This window comes from Microplitis demolitor, chromosome 9 (assembly GCF_026212275.2).
Source record: "Microplitis demolitor isolate Queensland-Clemson2020A chromosome 9, iyMicDemo2.1a, whole genome shotgun sequence".
Lineage (NCBI taxonomy): Eukaryota > Metazoa > Arthropoda > Insecta > Hymenoptera > Braconidae > Microplitis > Microplitis demolitor.
The window spans coordinates 3698658-3718271 of record NC_068553.1 but is presented as its reverse complement, the minus strand read 5'-3'; the positions used below and the strand labels follow the sequence as shown (position 1 = coordinate 3718271).

General features: G+C 31.7%; 1 non-coding gene across 1 annotated transcript; it reads right to left on the bottom strand.

Moving 5' to 3' along the window:
• Positions 1–2260: 2260 nt before the first annotated feature.
• Trnad-guc (transfer RNA aspartic acid (anticodon GUC)) lies at positions 2261–2332 on the bottom strand. Its single transcript has one exon. It is a non-coding gene; the product is annotated as a tRNA-Asp (tRNA).
• Between the last annotated feature and the right edge of the window lie 17282 nt (positions 2333–19614).

The window sequence follows — 19614 nt, the reverse complement described above, 5'->3', positions numbered from 1 at the left end:
AACTCCGGCTGGAGACAGATGTGTCGCGACAGATTTACGGAACTGGAATTATACGTCAACGGAAAAATCTCTTCGAGTTCTCACGATTGAAATAATTTTAAATAATGTTTGCGCATGTTAAATAATTGTTAGCAGACAAAATATAAAAAACCTCCGGTATTGTCCTTTCCGCCATTCAGCTTTGGACCAGGAGTCTGAAAGCTCACACTCACGTTATTTGACATTCAAGAAAAGTGCACTGCAGCAAGAATACTCTATTCGGTGCATAGCTGATATATTTACGCTTACTAGAAAATGGTTTTCTATTTTTGGAAGCTTTGGAAGCTTAATAATATAATATGTATATGCTTGTTCTTATCAGAATGGAATTTTCCAAAAGAAATATATGAACATCGATTTTGTTATCATTTTGAAAATATCAGTTTTAGTTCATTCATAACTAGCCTAAAGGCATCACCTTATCGAATGTACAATTAGAACGAAAATTATAGGACTCATTCTAAATATAATCATTTATAAAATATAATAATGCTTATATGGCATAAATGTGATCTTCCTGTCGTTTTGTGAATATTTTTTTACATTTTTAGATCCAGTAGAATATTTCTGATAATTTTTAAAGTAATTTTTTTTTGCAAGTATGCGTGGGCGCGTAAGAGGATGTTATACAGGGCTTTCATAAATATTTTATGGTATATGGCAGAAAATATATTTCAGATACATTAGGAAAATATATGGAAATATATGATTCATTTATTTTCGTTATACATATTGCATACAATATAAAATTTATGAAATATTATATATTCGCTCATATATTTATTTCAGTATCATTCATATTCCAACGTATAATAGATTTAATATTTTATATTTAATACTCATGTATATTAACAAATATTTACCTATGTCTATTTACATCAGGACTGGGATTGAATCACATCCATGATTCAGTCAAGTAAAATTCATGAACAAAATACATTTCGTTCAATGACCAATACTTAGATAGTTGAAGAGAATTTTTTGCAAAGACCAGTCGTCTTATGATACTATGAATATTCGGCTTATTAGGATACTATCTTTTTGTTCCAATCTTAAAAAATTCATTCTGCTGTTTTAAGTCTGTGAGTAAAAACCTTCGTGTTCAATCAGGTTAACAAAAAGGTGTGAGTGTAAGGTTGTGAATTTTATCCCCACCATATTGTGACTTGAACTGAATAAAATACTTACGTTAGGAGTTACTCAAAACAATCTTTGAATTAAACGTCTGAACGAATCTTCGTGAGTAAAACGTTTAGTTCACAGCGTTTAAATCATTTAACTGCACTAGAACATTCAATAAAATTTGCTTATGAATATTATTGAGTTATGGGCCGTTAGTAAGATAAGCTACTCGCAAACTTAAAAATACCAATTATTACAAACTGCTCGTAAGAAAATTATTGTATAAAATTTTAGTAAAATATTATTTTACTTCAGAATAAGTAGCTGAGTATAATCTTGAAAAACATATAATAAATTTTTGAATAAAGATATAGTACATAGTGAACTAAGAATCTTTATATGTATATAAATATATGCATAGAAAAGGGGGGTGAAATGGGATTTTTAAGGAAAAACTAAGTTTTTGAAGACCATGGTAAAAATCGTGTAAGTTTACCAAGTTTACCGGAGACTACCATTTTTGGTTTTTTTCTACGCGTAAATTCCGATATTTCTAATTTACTACAAAAATGTTAACTTTCATATCGATATATTCTGATATATTCAACTAAATATTACGGGAAGGACGAAATGCCAAGTTTCTACTTCTCTTTCAAAGAAGTATCGCTTTAACGATGGCTCTAACATATGGAAAACTACCAAGTCATAGGAATAAAAATTTTTTTTCTTTAAAATGGCCTCAAATAATGCTGTTCGAATAGTGCATGATTTGAATTGAATGTTACTATCCCTTTGAAATTGGAATCGAATAGTTCAACATACCCGTAAATTTTCGAAATGTTCGAATTCACAAATTTTCGAATCATTCATAAGTTTTCGTATTTTTTGATTTGGATTCAAACGTTTGTTCGAATATAAAACTTAACTTTAACATATGATAAATTATTCAAATTTTTTTTCAATAATCTACGAATAATTCGTATTTTTCAAGTGATTTCAAAAATGACTAATAATTAAAACTTTTGATTTATCAAAAAATGTTCATTAGTTTATTGTACATATCAAAATAAAAAAAAAAAAAAAAAAAAAAAAATTAAGTCTCTCTGGCGGGGAATCGAACCCCGGTCTCCCGCGTGACAGGCGGGGATACTTACCACTATACTACCAAAGATTTGACATGGTAGGTGATACATCGTAGACATACTTAAACGAATACTGGCTTGAACGCAACAGCGGAGCTCTGTTAGGGAATCGGATAGGTAGTGGGGGCGACCCCCACTACAAAAGTTTGTCTTTATTTTCCATCATGATTATCAGCGTAAGAAAACATTTATCGTCATAACAGGTGATTTCTTATTCATAATTTGAAAAAAAAAAAATAATCATTCGCGTGCATTTTTATGTATTTATATAATGATTTTTTTTTTTACTATAAATAGAATATTAAAATCATCACGTAGCTCTGACACCGATTCACGTTAATTGTTATTACTTTGCGTATTTTATTGTCAATTTGTGTGTAGCGAGTGTGATGAACGCACACAAATAAACATTTGACGTACGTAATTGATGTGGTAACAGTAGAATACATAAGCAGCTATTTACCGACAAAATAACGAGCGCTAAAATGGTATTTATACCACATAAGTAATAAATTGTTTTTTTCTTCATTATCTGCAACCCAATGCGCTCGAAATTAATCGTAAAAATACCCTTCTCGGGTTAATTAATTTAAAGTATAATTACATTTTTTTCATTAGGAGATTAAAAATCAGATCAAAGGTTCCTACCTTTAAACACAAAAGCCAAATAATTTTGTATCTCTGTTACAAAAAAAAGTATGCAACATGTTACTAACATTAAAGCGCATTGCGTTGCTCGAAGTAATACCAGAAAAGTAAAAGTAAAAAGTGCTTAACAATTGTTTCATACGAAATTCCTAGATCGTTGAGGCTGAAAAATACATGAGCGCCTGCGGTGGATATTTTACTCATGTATATACTACACATATACCTCGGAATACAAGATATAGAGAGTTATCGGTTGGACTGAGATTATAGAAGTCAATATTCGAGAGGCGAGAAAAATATTGTCTTTACTTAAGCATAATAAAAATAAATCTGAAGAACAGTAGACCTTGCGGGACTGCCCCAAAAATTTCGGCCGTTTTCGATCTCTATGAACTCAAAAATATCAATGTGAATACATTTTCGAGCTAGAAAATATTCTCGAATACATTTGTTTTTGATTTTTTTAAGCTCGAAAAGTTATCTCTCGATTCGATTGACGAAAGTTAAAAAAAATAAAAAATTATTCGAAAAATTACGTTAATTGTTATTTTTCTACTTTTCTTTATCGATATCTTTTGAACTGATTAATAGATCTTAATGCCCAATATAGTATTCAATGCAGTTCTCCGACCTCTACTGTTTAAATATGTAAGAGTCAATTAATTCTTATGATACTCGAATAAAAAACACGGTTTAGAAATTCATTTGTCATCGATTTCTCTCTAATGAACAATCCAATTCAGTAAGTTAAGGCAGCATTCGTTGCGGATTTGAGTTTTCGACCTGAATCAATTTTGAAATTAATTCATAACGTATGATCAAAGTTATTCAAGAACAATGTTTGTTTTCTGATTTTATTTGTGGAATAACTCAAAACGAACTTTATTGATCAAACTTAATTTTTCATGGATTTTGAGATTTAAATCAGTTGATCCGTTCAAAAATTATAGAATATTAACATACACATATGAACACACTCGGACATTATGGTGGTAGTAGTCAAAATTGCTTCGTAGGACTTCAAAACATCGAGATCTGGTCCAAACTTTATTTCTAAAAGTCGGACCAAAACCAATAATTTGCCCTGTCTTTGAATATTTTCTTAGCTCTTGCTTTTCTTTTTCTTGCTCTTTCAAATTGTCTGAGTTTTTCCATATGTGCTGCTCCCACGTTCCACCAGACTGGGGCTGCATATGTTAAAAGTGGTCTTATGAGTAGTAAATAGCATATTGTTCTGGCTCTGCAGCTAATGTTTCTATTGCAAAATAATCTTGTTAGTGCTTTGTATGCATTTCTTGCTTTTGTTATCTGTATGTCTATATGGCTTGTGCAGCGTGCTAAGTGATCTAGTTGCATTCCTAGATATTTGACTGTTTTTTTTGTTGGTATTGTTGCTGGTTCTTGAGTGTCCGGGTTAAATGTTATTATTTTAAATTCATCTATTTGCTTTCTTATTTTTGGAGCTATGTGTTTGTATGGTTGTCTGAATACTATGGTTTCACATTTGAAAGGGTTTATTCTTAAATTCCAGGTAGCATAAAATTTATTTACTTTATTTACTATTTCTTCGAGTTTATGTTGTATTTCTAGTGGTGTTTTTCCCGCCACGTAGAAGATGGTATCGTCGGCGTATGCCATTGAATATGTATCATTTCCTGTGTTCAGGTTGAACATGTTTAAAATACTGACAGTGTATATGTTAAACAAGTCTGGTGAGTTTACCAGACCCTGTTGTAATCCTTCTTTGATCAGAAATTTTATCGTTGACATGTTCATTCCATCCCATATGATGTATTTTCTGTCGGTTATCATATTCCATATCATTTCTACCAGCATTGTTGGGAATTTTCTTCGAATCAGTATGAATATCAGGCCGAATATCCATACTGAGTCAAAGGCTTTCTCCAGGTCTATTAGGGTTGCTGCGATTATTTCTTTTTTAAGTAAATGTAGGTTAACGTCTGATAAAAGTTTGTGGATCGCGTGCACGGTGGAGTGTTGATGTCGAAAGCCAAACTGATTGTTGGGTATTATTTTCTCGTTTTTACAGTGTGCCTGTATTGAATTTCTGATGACTGCTTCGTATACCTTGCTGATGTTAGGTGTCAGACTTATCGGTCTGTAGCTTGCTGGATGGTTCAGTGGTTTTCCTTTTTTATATATCGGTATTGTTTTTGCAGTTTTCCATGATTCTGGGAAGTATTTGTTATTTAGTGCATTATTGAAAATTACTGTGTAGTCTTTGATTATTCTTGGCGTTAGATGTTTTAGTACTATAGCTGGTATATTATCCAGTCCTGTTGATGTTTTATTTGGCAGTTTCTTGAGTATCATATGTACTTCTGCTATTGAGCAGAAGTATTTTGGAGTGTCTGGTTCTGTGTTAGGTGTATAGGCTTTATTTATAGTTGAGAAGGTGGTGGTTGTTTTATTTTTCTGACGGTCTTCGTTGTATTTGGTGATGAATTCATTTACTGTTTGGTCAACTATTTCTTTCAGTCGTGTGTTTGTATTCAAGTATCTTGGTGAATTGATGGTTTCGTAGTATGCTCCAATGACGTTTAGTTTATCTTTTGTGTCTTCTATTATGTATTCATCATCCAGTTCTATTGCATGTGCTATATTACATTGGCTTCTGTTTATTATGGTTGCGTTTGTTGTTTTGATGTGTATATTTGGCATGTCTTGCCAGCTTCTTGGTCTAAACACTTTGTTTATAATTGGGAAAAACTTATCCGAATTTCTGTAGTCTATTTTTTTTGCTATTTTTGTCCAGTGACTTTCTATGTTTTTTTTTATTTCTTCTTTTATTTTATTTTTAATTTCTGCCAGCAACTGTTTAAGATAATTTATAGGCGCTGTATCGTACTGGTGGTTAGCTTTTTTTTGCGCGTGTATTCTGGTCAGTAGAATTGACTTAAATTTGAGTAATTTTTTTATCCTGTTTGTTATGTAGTGGTTTGGGCTTTCTTGCTTTTCTAGTTTTCGGTATTTTGTTTTCTATTACGTTTAAAATGTGTTGGTTGATTTTTTCCAAGTATTCTTCTATTTCTGTTTTTGTTAGGTTTCTGTCATCCGGTATTTCCAGTTGGTATTGTTCATTTAGGTGTTTAGTGAATGCTTTCCATTTTGTATTTTTGTAAAGTAATTTTGGTGGCCTCGTGTCTGTTTCGAGCGTTAGTTGTTGATGAATTTCCATGTATATTGCATTGTGATCGCTGTCGTATGTAAGGGTTTCTAGTTTTCCATTATTTAGATTATTTACTTGGATTCTGCTGTCTAATATGGCTATATCTAGTATTGATTGTGCTGGCGTGAATGTTGGTTCTTTTGGTGTATATATTTTAGTTTTGTAGTGGAGTGTATGTTCTTTCTCCCATTTGGTTAAGAATCGGCCTCTTATGTTGTTCTTACTGTCTCCGAAATCAATGTGTCTAGAGTTGTAATCCCCTGCCAGGATGTAGTACGTGTTTTCATCTTGTCGATTTAATTTTGAAAAGAGTGTGTTCAGCTCATTTATGAAATCTTGCTTTACTTCGGATTTATTTGTGGCATATATGCTGGCTATAATAAGCTTTTGCTTTCGGCTGATGCTGATTTTAATTATTGTATATTCTATAATTTTGTTTTTTTCTGAACTTGGGTATGTTATTTTGTTATATGCTATTTCTTTTTTTATAATTATAGCTGTTCCACCACCTTTTGTTGAGTTTGGCCTGTCTGTTCTTATGATGTTATATCCGTCCATTCTGAGTTTGTGTCTATTGTTCAGTTTGGTTTCTGATACCAGTGTTATGTCCAGTTGGTTGTCTTTGATAAATTGTTCTAGATCTAGTCTTCGTTGGTACGTAATAATTGAGTTTACATTACTTTTCTCCCCATGTTTACAATGAACTCTTGTTTATTGTATACGTTAGAATAATCATACGACCCGGGTCGAAATATTTGGTCTGATTTTAGTTTAACTGCACTGCATTTATACTAATTGGTCTGTATTTGAATTAGTTGATCTGTTTTTGATCTTTTATAAAAATTTTAAGCTGTTTTTGATCTGCTGTTTTAAAAAACAATTGCGATCCAGAAGGGCAAAACTAGATTAATCCTGGAACTTAGAAAAATTTTGATTCTGAAATTGTGCAAGGACAAAACTAGATTAAATCGTGGACTTATAATAATTTCATTTATGTCTAGAAAAAATTTATAAAAAGTATTCTAAGATCTAGAATGGATTTTTTTTTGTTTACTATTTACTTGGTGTCTTTTGTTTAAAAATGCCGGTAGTTAATGATTATCTAACAACTATATTTTTTAGTTGTCTTGATAGAATATTAATAATATTTAACGAAAGTAGTAAAATTGCCGTTAAAATCTCAACAAAAATTTCTTCAATTCACTGAATAAAGTCGAAAAATATTCTGACATTAAAAACCGTATCAAAATATTCCTCTGTAACATTGTAATACGAAATAGCAACAGCACGTTTTAAATATCAAGAAAATTTAAATAATCCTTTATATCTAGATGTTCGCGAGTCACTTTCTATGAGCAGTAAGTTTAATTGAACTTTATTCATTCTTGTTATTTTTAATAAATCATGTGGTAACTAATTTTGTTCATAAATGGAAACATTAATTTTTTTTTTTAATTATTTTTTGAATTCAAATTTATTGCTTTTATATAACGCTTTTAATAAAGCAATGAATTGAAAAAAAATTTTGTCACGTAATTTAATTTTTTTAAATTAAGATTACTCAGTGTCGCACAATCTTTGAGTTTCTTAGAATAATTCATTTTTTAATGGTAAGGTTTTTCACCAATTATTCTTTAAATTAAGATTCTCTCTTTCATTTTGAATATAAACTTATAATAATAAATTTCTGTATTTATAAAAATATCTAACAGATGATGATAAGGAACTGAATGAATTGAAAGTAGAAGCCAGAGGAAAATAGTTGATTTTTCTCAGAATGTATGTTTAAAGAAAGTCTCAGTTACTAAGATGCACTATCAGAAGAAAAGAAGGAGGATGAAGTTAAATTTTTTTTAAGTAATGTCTATATGTTAATTGAGGCTAATTTATTTATTAAATAAATATCATTTTATATCAGTGTGTAAAAAAATATCGAACTCTCATTAATTTTTTGTTTTTATTATTTATCATTATCATTATAAAAAAAAAATTTTAATCTGTTTTTGATCGAATATAGATTAAAATCAGACTAAAAATAATTGACAGAAAAGTCTGATTTTGATCTAGATTAAAACAAAAACAGACTAAAAACAATTGACAGAAAAAGTCTGATTTTGATCTAAATAAGAATAAAAACAGACCAAAAATTATTGAAAATAAATCTGAAAATAGTCTAAATAAGGAATAGTAAGGGCAAAACTAGATTAAAATTAACGTATTAATTAAATATAAATAAAAGATAAAATTGAATAAAAATAACTTAAAATTTTTAGTTGATTAAAAACAGATCAAATTTTTCGACCCGGGTATGTTGAGTTCTAAAGCTGATCAGAATTAAAAATTGATTTATCTAGTCGTTTTCGAGAAATTTCAACAAAACAAAAACAAAATTTTTTCTTAATTGGTTTAGGTGGCATTCGACGCGGCTTATAAAGTTTTAGGAGCGATTAGATTTTGGAATCATTCATCGAGTACAAAAAAGTTATTTAAAAAAAACATTTTTTGAATATCTTCGAACGCACTTAACCGATTAAGCTTAATTTTTCATGGCTTGTAGAAATTAACACCCCGGTCTCCCCTAAAACGATATATTTTTAAATTATAGAGCAAAAGCCCGAGATGATCAGACCGTCATTTTATAAAAGCTGAAAGTTTCTTTATGACTCCAATACAGATAAGAACGATCCCCGATTATAAAGTTAAGATCATGGTGGCCTTGGCAGGTAAAGGTCGTAAAGGTGCATAGTATTGCACGTCTAATTCGTTAAAGTAAAAAGACATTTAGTACGGTTACGACCTCCTGTCAAACACCCTTAAACTATAGTAAATCGTAATACTCACTTCATAGTATAAAAGTTAAATTTTATATATGTTACATGAGGAACTATCGTAGTACGTTTCCTCAGTTGTTAGACACTTTCGACAGTTCTTATATCTTGTCAGATATATTGAAACAATTCTTCGGCTGAAGAGGAGAGTCCGTATATCAAATCAGCGGTTCGAGAGTTACATCGATTTAAGCAATTAACTTGTTATTAACAATTGTTTGCACTACTTTTGAACAAAATAGACTAGATTTTTTCAATTTCCTCATTTTTCAAATTCAAACGCAATGGGGAAGCATTCCACCCCGTTACAACTTAAAATTGTTCTAGTAAGTATCTGGGTAAAGAATTACCGCAGATTGCTTCTACAGACCCGCGAGTCTTTCAGAAGAATGTCAAGTAATACTTGTAGAAATTTACAGAAAATATACTTATGGAATACATCTACTTCAGGTTTTGTGTGAATCGTCCATCAGAGACTTGATGAAGTTATTTCGTAAATTAACTTGCTTAGAACAATGCTGGTTAGGGAGTATCTCTACTTCCTGAGATAATGGGGTGTTAGTTCACAGAGGTTTGGATTTGTGGTAGTTGGAGTCCACATGCTAATGGAGAGTATTCATTGAACGCACCTCTGGGGAACATCGACTCCTGGTCACTTGATTATGAATATTTTATAGTAGGGGTGTCAACTGAAGTAGAAAATAGGGAGACTTGCAACACCCGTATAACCGAAATGGGTGAGAAATAGGCTGTGAAAGGTGTAAGAATTGAAAGAAACTGGTGGCCCCGTTATAATAATCAATCAATTACACACTGTAGGTGAGGGTGGCAAACATGCGGATTAGAACAGCTTACATTTCTCTGTGGTACGGACACCATTTTACACCAGGTTTGCTCCTGAAAATTTGATCTATTGTTTCTCTTTGCAAAAAGAACAACGTATGCATTAATTTGTTTTTCCATAAGAGAAGAGCAGGACTACGAGGCTATACAAGACAGGAATTGAAACTATTGGTGCAGAAATGATGAAAATATGTATGTTTCATTTATATCAGCGACATTACAAAATTATTGTTATAATATTTATAAACTTATAATTATTTATGGATACGTTATTTGTTATAAGTTTTAATTGTTTCGTAAAATAAAATTCTATTGTACTTGTAAGAGATTTTGGTTGAGGCTCTGTTGAGGAATAAAATTCGTCAACTTAGTAACCAATGCAGATAAGCGATTTTCGCGGGTACTATCACCTCTTTGGAGTCTCAACAGACGATGGAGCGTAAGATACGGGGCTTAGTGACGTTCAGCAGGGTAATCTGAGATGCACTGGTGCCAATCTTTTTTAATTTGTTTTATAAAATTACTACTCAGACAAGCAGGTCCAAAACGACATCTAGAGGAGTTAAGAACTCTGCTTGAGCTAAGACTGAACTTGCTCTTAATTTCTAATTTATAACCTATTGAAAAATTCCATATTGGAATCCAGCCTAGATTCCTACGTGGGTTCCCATGTGACGGTTTTGGGTGGACTCTCACGTGGCTTCCTATAGGAATATTAACCCGCTCATTCATATACGCGTATCGATAGATGATAGACAAAGAAATCCAGACACCCCGGATTCCACTAAAATTACTTGTACGGAATCCCAGATTCTTACATGAATTTTCCCACAAAGAAATCCATATATCAAAACTTCAATGACAAGTTCTTATAGCGGAATCCAAGTATCCACAGTTTCCTATGTGGGTTTCCCGTAAAGGAATCAAATACCCACGATTTCCTACATGGATTCTTATATAAACTCATATGCTCCTCAATTAATTCCTATGGATTCCCATGTAATCCCACATGGATTTTTTTTTTTGATAGGGTATTCTATTTATCTGAATTTACGGAATTAATAATTTGCGATCAGACCTCATCTGGGGTCTATCGACACCCAAATTAGTCCGAACCAGAATTTAAAAATAAAAAATTATCAACTAATAAAAGAAACTGAATTTATTAGGATATCACAAAGTTAGAAATTATTTGCATCACTAAAACAAGTCTGATAAAAATAATTCTGGAAATATTATGGAAATCTATTAACAACTTGATTTTCATGATTGTTGTGTCAAAAAAGGCCTCTTAGCAATAAATAGAGTTGCTATCCCTTTATAGACTTCGACCCTCTGTCAGGTCAATAACATACATGAAAAATTTAAGCTTTCAGGCATTTACGAATAAGCATGTAAATATTTATAGAGTACTCTTAACATGTTATTTGATGCAAACATGAAAAAATATAAGTAAATATGAATATGAGTGATGTTACTCGTTTCGTTAAAAAACCTTTTAACTTTTTATACTATTTGATTACAACTCTAGACTCACTTGCGTTTACTGTTAGTCTGTTGCATTCATATATGCATTAAATGAATTTTCCGTAAAATTTTCACAAGCATTCATTTTCATGAAATGTTCCACAACAAGCTTATGAAAAAAAAAAAAAAAAAAAAAAAAAAACAAAAAAAAGGAAAATCAAATATTCTCTCAGTTCTAGCAGGGCTTGAAATTTTTAACGTTCCGCTAAGAAAATTACAAATTAAAAAAAAAAATGAAAATTATTATTTTCATCTCGATTTTCTAAAATCAAATATTCAATAAATATCGACGTCGCAAGGCCTTTAATGGCTATTCTAAATTGTGTTGAGCATAAAATTTCTTGAGAAAATTACAACACGAACTAAATCAACTGAAATTTATTTAAGTTAATGATGAATCCGATATAATTTTCAAACCTACTCGTGGTTTTTTTTTAAGACGGCTGAACATTACATGATGGAAAAAGAAAAAAAAACAACGAGTGCAGTATCAAATGAGACATCTTTCAGTCTTCTGTAATACAACGCACGAATCATTTAAATTTTATTAAATGAGGCATATAAATTAATTTTTACAGTTTCACAATGCAATACGTATTTATTTTTCTTATAAGGTAAATGTCCCAACACCAGAACAAGACCCAATACCGGAACGATTTGATAATCATTATATTATATTTCAACTCGTACGCAATGAAACTAAATAAAACTTTCTTCATTTGAAACCTTAATCTTTTCGTTAAAAAATAAGATATAAAATAGATTTTAGAAAATATTTGAAATATGAACAAAAAAAAATGTTAATTAGAGCAATAGTCTGGGATTCATGACTTTTTCATGTCTCTAAATAGGTTTGCTAAGAAATCATTTAATGGTCTTAAGTTTATAGAAAATGCATAGAATTACTTTTCAATAATTTTTCTTTTGTATATGCATCTTGAATGACATAAAATTCAAGAAAACATATTAAAAATATGAAAAAAATAGTATTATTGTATTAATATTACTGTTCGTCTATTGGTACATCAAAATAAACCCGTGCCCAGAACCGGAACAGCCAATCAGATTAATGTTATCAAAAGACATTAACGGTGAGTTTTATTGACTGGCTAAATCAAGTGTAATATTAATTATTACTGGAGCCCTAATATTTAATGCAGTATGTATGATTGTTATAAAAAATAAATTAAGTATAGATAAACTCTAATTTAAATCATAAAAAATAAATTTTCATTGAATATTCAATCATTTTTAAATTTTAAATACATTTTACATTATGGGTGTGATATAGCAGACATCAGACAAATTAAAAATGATTAATAAATCGAGTAAATAATTAATATTATAAAATTTAAAAAAATGCGAATTCGAAAAATTTCAAAATTAATAGTGCTTTTTTTGTAAATATTATTTTTTTAATTATTTATCTTATTTATTTATAATTTTAAAGTTGTCTGATGTCTGCTACATTTGCACTCGTTTTACATTAATATTATTTAATAATTATTAATATTTTCACCATGAATAAATGCAAAAAATAACTTATTTTATTTACTGTTCCGGTATTAGGACAACCGAATTCCCGTATTGGGACAAGGCTATTCAGCGTTCTGGTATTGGGTCTTTTGGGTGTCATAGAAAAAAAATTTTTTTTTATATAAAATTTAAGAAAAATGAACTAATTTGATTATTTTTGAAGTGGTAAATGTCTATTCTATATGATGTAATAAATTATTTTGGTTTATAATTTATTTGAATATTTTTAAAACGATAAAAATCAGTCATATACCCTTCGTCGTTCCGGTGTTGGGACATTTACCTTATTAGTACTCTAAAATTTCTGTGTAAAAAATAAAGAAATGTACTATTTCAAATTATAAGTTTCGCTATTTCACATATCACAGAGAGAAATTCATGGTAGCAGATATAATATATTATGGGAGTGGTGCCCATATCGTATAATAAAATGCTTTTTTGATGTATCGATTATAGAAATACCCCCTATACAAATTATGGTAACCACTTCTATCGATATGTTTCGTTCCTGTACGATTTTAGAATATATCCTATAGAATTATTGTAATAGTTCTTATTATTATAGTGATCGTATTCATATTACTATGGTAAATGTTACCAAATACTATGGTAAACGTTTTCATATATTATGTTAGAAGTTACGAAAATATTATAGTAGTAATAATTATGATGTTGTGGTAACTATTTCCATAACATTTAGAAAATCAACATATTATAGAAACAATTACCATGGTATTATGGTAATAGTCACTGCACTATAATAATGATGGTTACCATACTGTTATGGTAGACATTCCATAATATCATAGTGATTGATTCCATATTATTATGGTAACCATAATATATGGTAACATTTACCAAGTAGTATGGGAACGGGTACTATAGTAATATAGCAATAATCACCGTAATATTATGGAAATGGTAACCATAATGTATGGTAACGATGGACAAAACATTTGGGTGCTTCATATGAAAGGGATGGTTACGATAATACTATGATGATAACAACCATAATATTATCTAAATATTTTACATAAGTTATGAAAATTATTACCATAATATTACGATAATAGTTATCGTACAATCATAGTATTCGTTACCATACTATTATGGAAGCCATTACCATAACAATGTGGTAATGATTACCATAATATCATGGTGATTGTTATGTTAACTAAAAAGCTTCAACTATTTAAAAGTAATTCCTAATGCTATTTTTGATAGTAATACTAACTATTCATTAGTTGCTGGAACATAATAAAATTTTTTGGTACTACTAAAATTTGATAGTGATTAGAATTTTTTATCGCAACTACTGAAATGTAGTTAAAATTAAATAAATTTTAACTAATCATAGCAACTTTTTCGTTAGTTCAAGTAACTAAAAAATTGTTTCAATGGTAAGTGTTGATTTATAGTTAATATTAAATAGTTATTCTAACTATCGAGTTAATTGCTAAAACTAAAATTTTTTAGTTAAAGCTTTATTGCACTAATTATAATTTTATAGTTAATTTAATTAAACGAATTGGTATTAATGAAACACAACAACGTAGCATTATGAATTGTTTGATTACAATTATTATAAGTAAACTAATAATTGCAAATGCAACAGTTACGTAATTCAAATAACAATCTGTTCAACGAGTAGTCTGCCGGTAGAACTCTATATTGAAGCGAATTCTCACGTTCTAAATTTGGTGGCCATGAAAAAGGCCGTTGGGGTCTTGAGAAAGACCGTTTGAGAGATAGACGTTGAAGCTGGAGACGACGATGTGAGCTGACTGCTGGTTCTTAGAAAAACCGTTTGGTTTGCTAGAGTAGTCTAGCTGGAGACCTTGAAGGTGGAGACGACGATGTGAGCTGACTGCTGGTTCTTAGAAGAACCGTTTGGTTTGCTAGAGTAGTCTAGCTGGAGACCCTGAGATCTCGTGAAGTTGAAAAGTTCTTGCAAGACTAGGCCTGAGACGAGCTAGTCAAAACTTGACGAGAGACTTCTAAAAAGAACTGATGGTGTTGAGATGCAGCTGGAGAATATTCAAGCCTTGCTCGCTTGAATATTTGTTATATATCGCTGATAGCCTTGCTCGCTATCTGAAGAGTATTCTTCACAGTAGGACTGATCAGAATGGAATATGCTGCCGCTTTTTTACTTTTACTTTTTAAATGGCTTCTTTATTTATCAACTTGTATTACATAACTTTGTTATATATTTTATGTTTATATTTTATTAAATTGTTCCTATCTATAAAGACTTAACCAATTATTTGTATTTTATTTAGATTCATATTTTAGTTTCATAGAATGTTGAATATACTATTGCGTGGTAAAAATTAAAAAAAAAATTCACTGAACATGTATGTTAACTTACAAACTAGCTCAATCTAATTTAATCTAGGCATAAATATATTATTTACAATATGTACAAGTATTAAAAAACATATATTATTTTAGGAGAAGGTTGTTTGGAAGCTTGTGTTTTATTATAAACGGGATTTCATTAATATTATTAAATAACAGATTTTTTAATATGCTTAAATGACTAGTTCTATGTTCATAAAATAATACAGTTTGCTTATGAATATCGTCATAGATGTCCTTAATTTGTGCATGCTCGTGTAATTTTTTATTTGAGGTGCGTGGTTCAGAATTACATATCATCCTTAGTGTTTTATTTTCTATGATTTTTATTTTGTTAATATTCGCTCTACTAGTGCTGCTCCATACAGGTGCAGCATATAGTAGGAGCGGTTTAATCATACTCTTGTATAAGATAATTTTATTTTTAAGACTTAATTTACTATTCCTGCAAATTAGTGGTTGTAAGATGCCTTTGATTTTATTAGTCTTGTCACAGGCTGTTTTAATTTGTTCATTGAAGCGTAACTTATTATCTAATATTGCTCCTAAGTACTTTATTTTTTGGTTTGATTATTTCATCATTCATTTTAATTTTTAAATCGTTTTCGTTCTTTTTTAGTTTTCTTTTTTGACTAAAGATAATTAATTCGGTTTTTGCTGCGTTTATTTTTATTTTCCATTTACTAAAGTAGTCGTTAATTTTATCTAAATGTTTTTGTAGCAAGTCTACAGCAAGTTTTTTACTCCAAGATGCTACGGCTACTGCAGTATCGTCAGCGAAGAGCCCAAGCAGTATTCGTGCATCTCTGGGTATATTGTTGATAAAGTAAAGAAATAATGTATGACCAAGTATCGAGCCCTGAGGCACCCCTGCTACTACATTTTGTTTTCTAGAAGCTACATTGTTGATTATGACTTTAAAGCTGCGATATGACAGATAACTATAAATAATTTTGATAAGATAGATAGGAAAATTGGCTTCTAGCAGAATTGGGAGAATATGCTGCCGCTCTCAGATCACCTTCTTTCATACCCGAGAGTCCGGCTTCTAGAATGTTCTCGACGGAGTGGGAGACATCGGTATCTGCGCTCCAATGAGATGGCTGGCTTTCAAAGAGAAGGGGAAAAGTTAAGCGCTGGCCAATGAGAAGTCTTAGCTGAGTGTGGAGGGGGTCGAGTTAACTCCTATTAGTCGTTCGCGTACTGGGAGCGAGCAGTCTCTCTCATGGTCCGTGCGAAGTTGATGATCCATGGAATCTCTCCATGGTCCGCGTAAAGTTGATGAATTAATTTCGAACACAATCTCATAACTATATTAACCATAAAAATGCAAAAAAGAGCTACAACTCAGTTGTTGTTTCAATTATTTTATAATGATTTATTTGAACGAAAATTGACGTTTACACGAATTATTTATTTGCAGTGATTGAATACTTATTTAAATCGTCGCAAATGACACTAACTTTTTTTTCACGGCAGCTGAAAATTTTTTCTACAGTTTAGTAATATAATATATATATATATATATATTTTGGCGACGATACTTTAGGATTAGATTGCAATAATCACTGCCTAAGTCGCCAACTACCAAAGAATAATACGTTGTGAGTGATAATGAGAAGAGGAGAGATGGAAAAAGGTATTTGTGGGGTGAGAGGCATTTCGTCTAAGTAGACGATAGCTGAGACTCCTCAGTTAGGTGCGTCTATCGTATACCCCATCTAAGACGCCGTGTTAGAAGTTACATGTTGGGAATGTTATATATTGAAACAGGCATAGGGACGAGGTATCACGAGAGGCGCGAGTTGTGAATGTCATCTCGCGGAGTGAAGCCGAACCACCATATGTATATATATATATATATATTGAGACAAACCGCTTTTCATTTCGCGATTTTTACCAGCAGCCACCAGAATTCGCGGGTTGAACCCTGGCTTAGGCTGGCCTCTAACAAATTTTATTTTACTTGGGACAGAGCAATGGGCTAGAGTTCTTGCAAAGCAAGGACCCGCACTTATTCAAACTCGGCAACGTATATAAAATTCTGTTAACTTACCTCACGGCTTATTATTTATAAATTATTCCTTATAATTAATTTATTTATCGTATATAACTTAGTCAATCAGTATTATGTCTTATTAAATAATTTTACCAGTGATTTAGGATATGACTAAAAGGTAGTAGATAGAATATGAAGTTATACAGAAAATATGCAAGTTTATTGCCAGTTATAATAATTCTCAATTACTTACAATAAATGTCGCTGAACAATACAATTTAGGTGGTCCGAACAATGGATGGCCACGTAGAAAGCGTTGGTTGTTAATATCAAAGAATACACTGATTTTATATTTTATAATTAATACGCTGATACTACAAATGTATCAGCGGTAACGTACTAATGAACTTAACAAATTAAATATAAATCAAATAAAATATATGATATATAATGAAATCGCAAGCTAAGTTGCCAGTTAGATGTAAAGTATAATAAGTAAATTAAATAATAAATGAATATAATGCAAGTAAATTGCCGGCTAATATTAAATTAAATTAGACTATTCGAATACGTCTAGACGCTAATAGATCCAAGATCGAAGTCTGAATTGTCTAACCGATAATTGAGGGTCTGGGACTTGCCGCTGAACTCTGTCCCCACTTCACCCTTACGGTCATGCGTCGATGTGAAAATTAGTCATGTGACCACGGCACTATGACTTGGGTAGTTTCAGACGACAAGAAGACGGGGAAAAATGGGAACCGCAAGGCTGAGGACGACGAAGACAATTCACATTGTCTCAATCCCCCCCACTAAGCCAAGGTTACCCTTTTGACCTCTTGTCTAGGTTGTCTGAAAATATTGCGAGTAGATCGCCAGAGATGCAAGTAAATTGCCAGATATGCAAGTAGATTGCCAGATGTGCAAGTAGATTGCCAGTGATTCTTATACAATAGTTAAAAAAATATGTACATTAAATTATTTACATTAAATTATTTACAGTAGTGCGAATAAATCGCTTGAAATTGCAAGTTTCAAAATTTTTGCGAGTTAATCGCTAGTAATGCAAGTAGATTGCCAGTATGAATTTTAAACTTGAAGTGCGAGTCGATCGCCGGCTGTGCAAGTATATTGCCAGTGAATTTGAGTGTTTAAAATGCGAGTCGATCGCCAGCTATGCAAGTATATTGCCAGTAAAAAATAATTTTGAAAGCGATCGCAAGCCGCTAGGAGTATTGTGACTTAAATTCCAAGTCCAGCCACTCTAATCTCAATCCCACTTCGATCCTGGGACCTCGATCTGGATCCGGAAATCTTTACAACTTACGAACTAAAAAAAAATAAAATATACAATAAAAATAAAAATATAATTTTAAATATTTGTTTTCTACAGCCTCTGGGCTGTAAAGAAAGAATAGTAAAAAAAAAATTTTTTTTTTTTTTTTTTTTCTCTGCTACCAACTGCTACTGGACTCGAAGCTGTAATTGAAAATTATTACAATTGGCAACAATAATAAAATGAATTAATGAGATGAGTATGAGATTATGTATGTGTTTTTATTTAGATTTACAGTCTAAATCGGTAACGTAAGATATTTTATTCCAGTTTCTTGGTAGCGCGCAGGTGACTACGATGGAAGCGCTCAATGTCCTCCGGAGTGTACTTCGTTGAGATCCAATCTTTGTACCCCGGGTATCTGCGATTACAAAAGTTGCAGTGTGGGTCAAATAATTGGCTTGGGATGCCACAGCCTTGACAACGTCCCCGAATATAGTCTTTGTAGTTCTTGTCGTGTGGACGGAAGCACGTTGCCGTCGTCACTTGGTCCTGATAGCAAACATGGCACATGTCGGGTCGCCATGGTAATTGACATTCGGCAATTTTGTGGTCTCGTTGCCGACAATTCTGACACGCATTGGAGATGAACAACGACTGGGCTTGAGTCGTTACCGTCTGTGTCCATGATTCCCTCAATTCGGTATGGCATATTCGAGGCTTGACAGTGACACAAATTTTCTCAATTGCTTTACAGAAACTTGTGTAATCCAGAAAGTGAACACCATTATGGATCACAACTTGTGGTGTTGGATCTGTTGTGGCTGCGATGGAGTTTGATGCTGGAGTAGGTGGTAAGCCAGACAAAAATTGTTTATAAGCCTCTGTCGGTTGCAATGGAACCTCATACCTTGGCGCTGGAGCTGTCTGCGAATACGGTAACGAATTGGCGAACGTTACCATCTGGATCTTCGTTTTAATGTCTTTGGAGATGGCTCCCGAAGCTCGTAGTGTCAAAACTTCCCTTTCCGATAGCTCTTGGCGAGACATTCGCCTAGCAAGCAGTGATGATGGTGGAAATCTGGCATTTTCCGGCGGTGGAC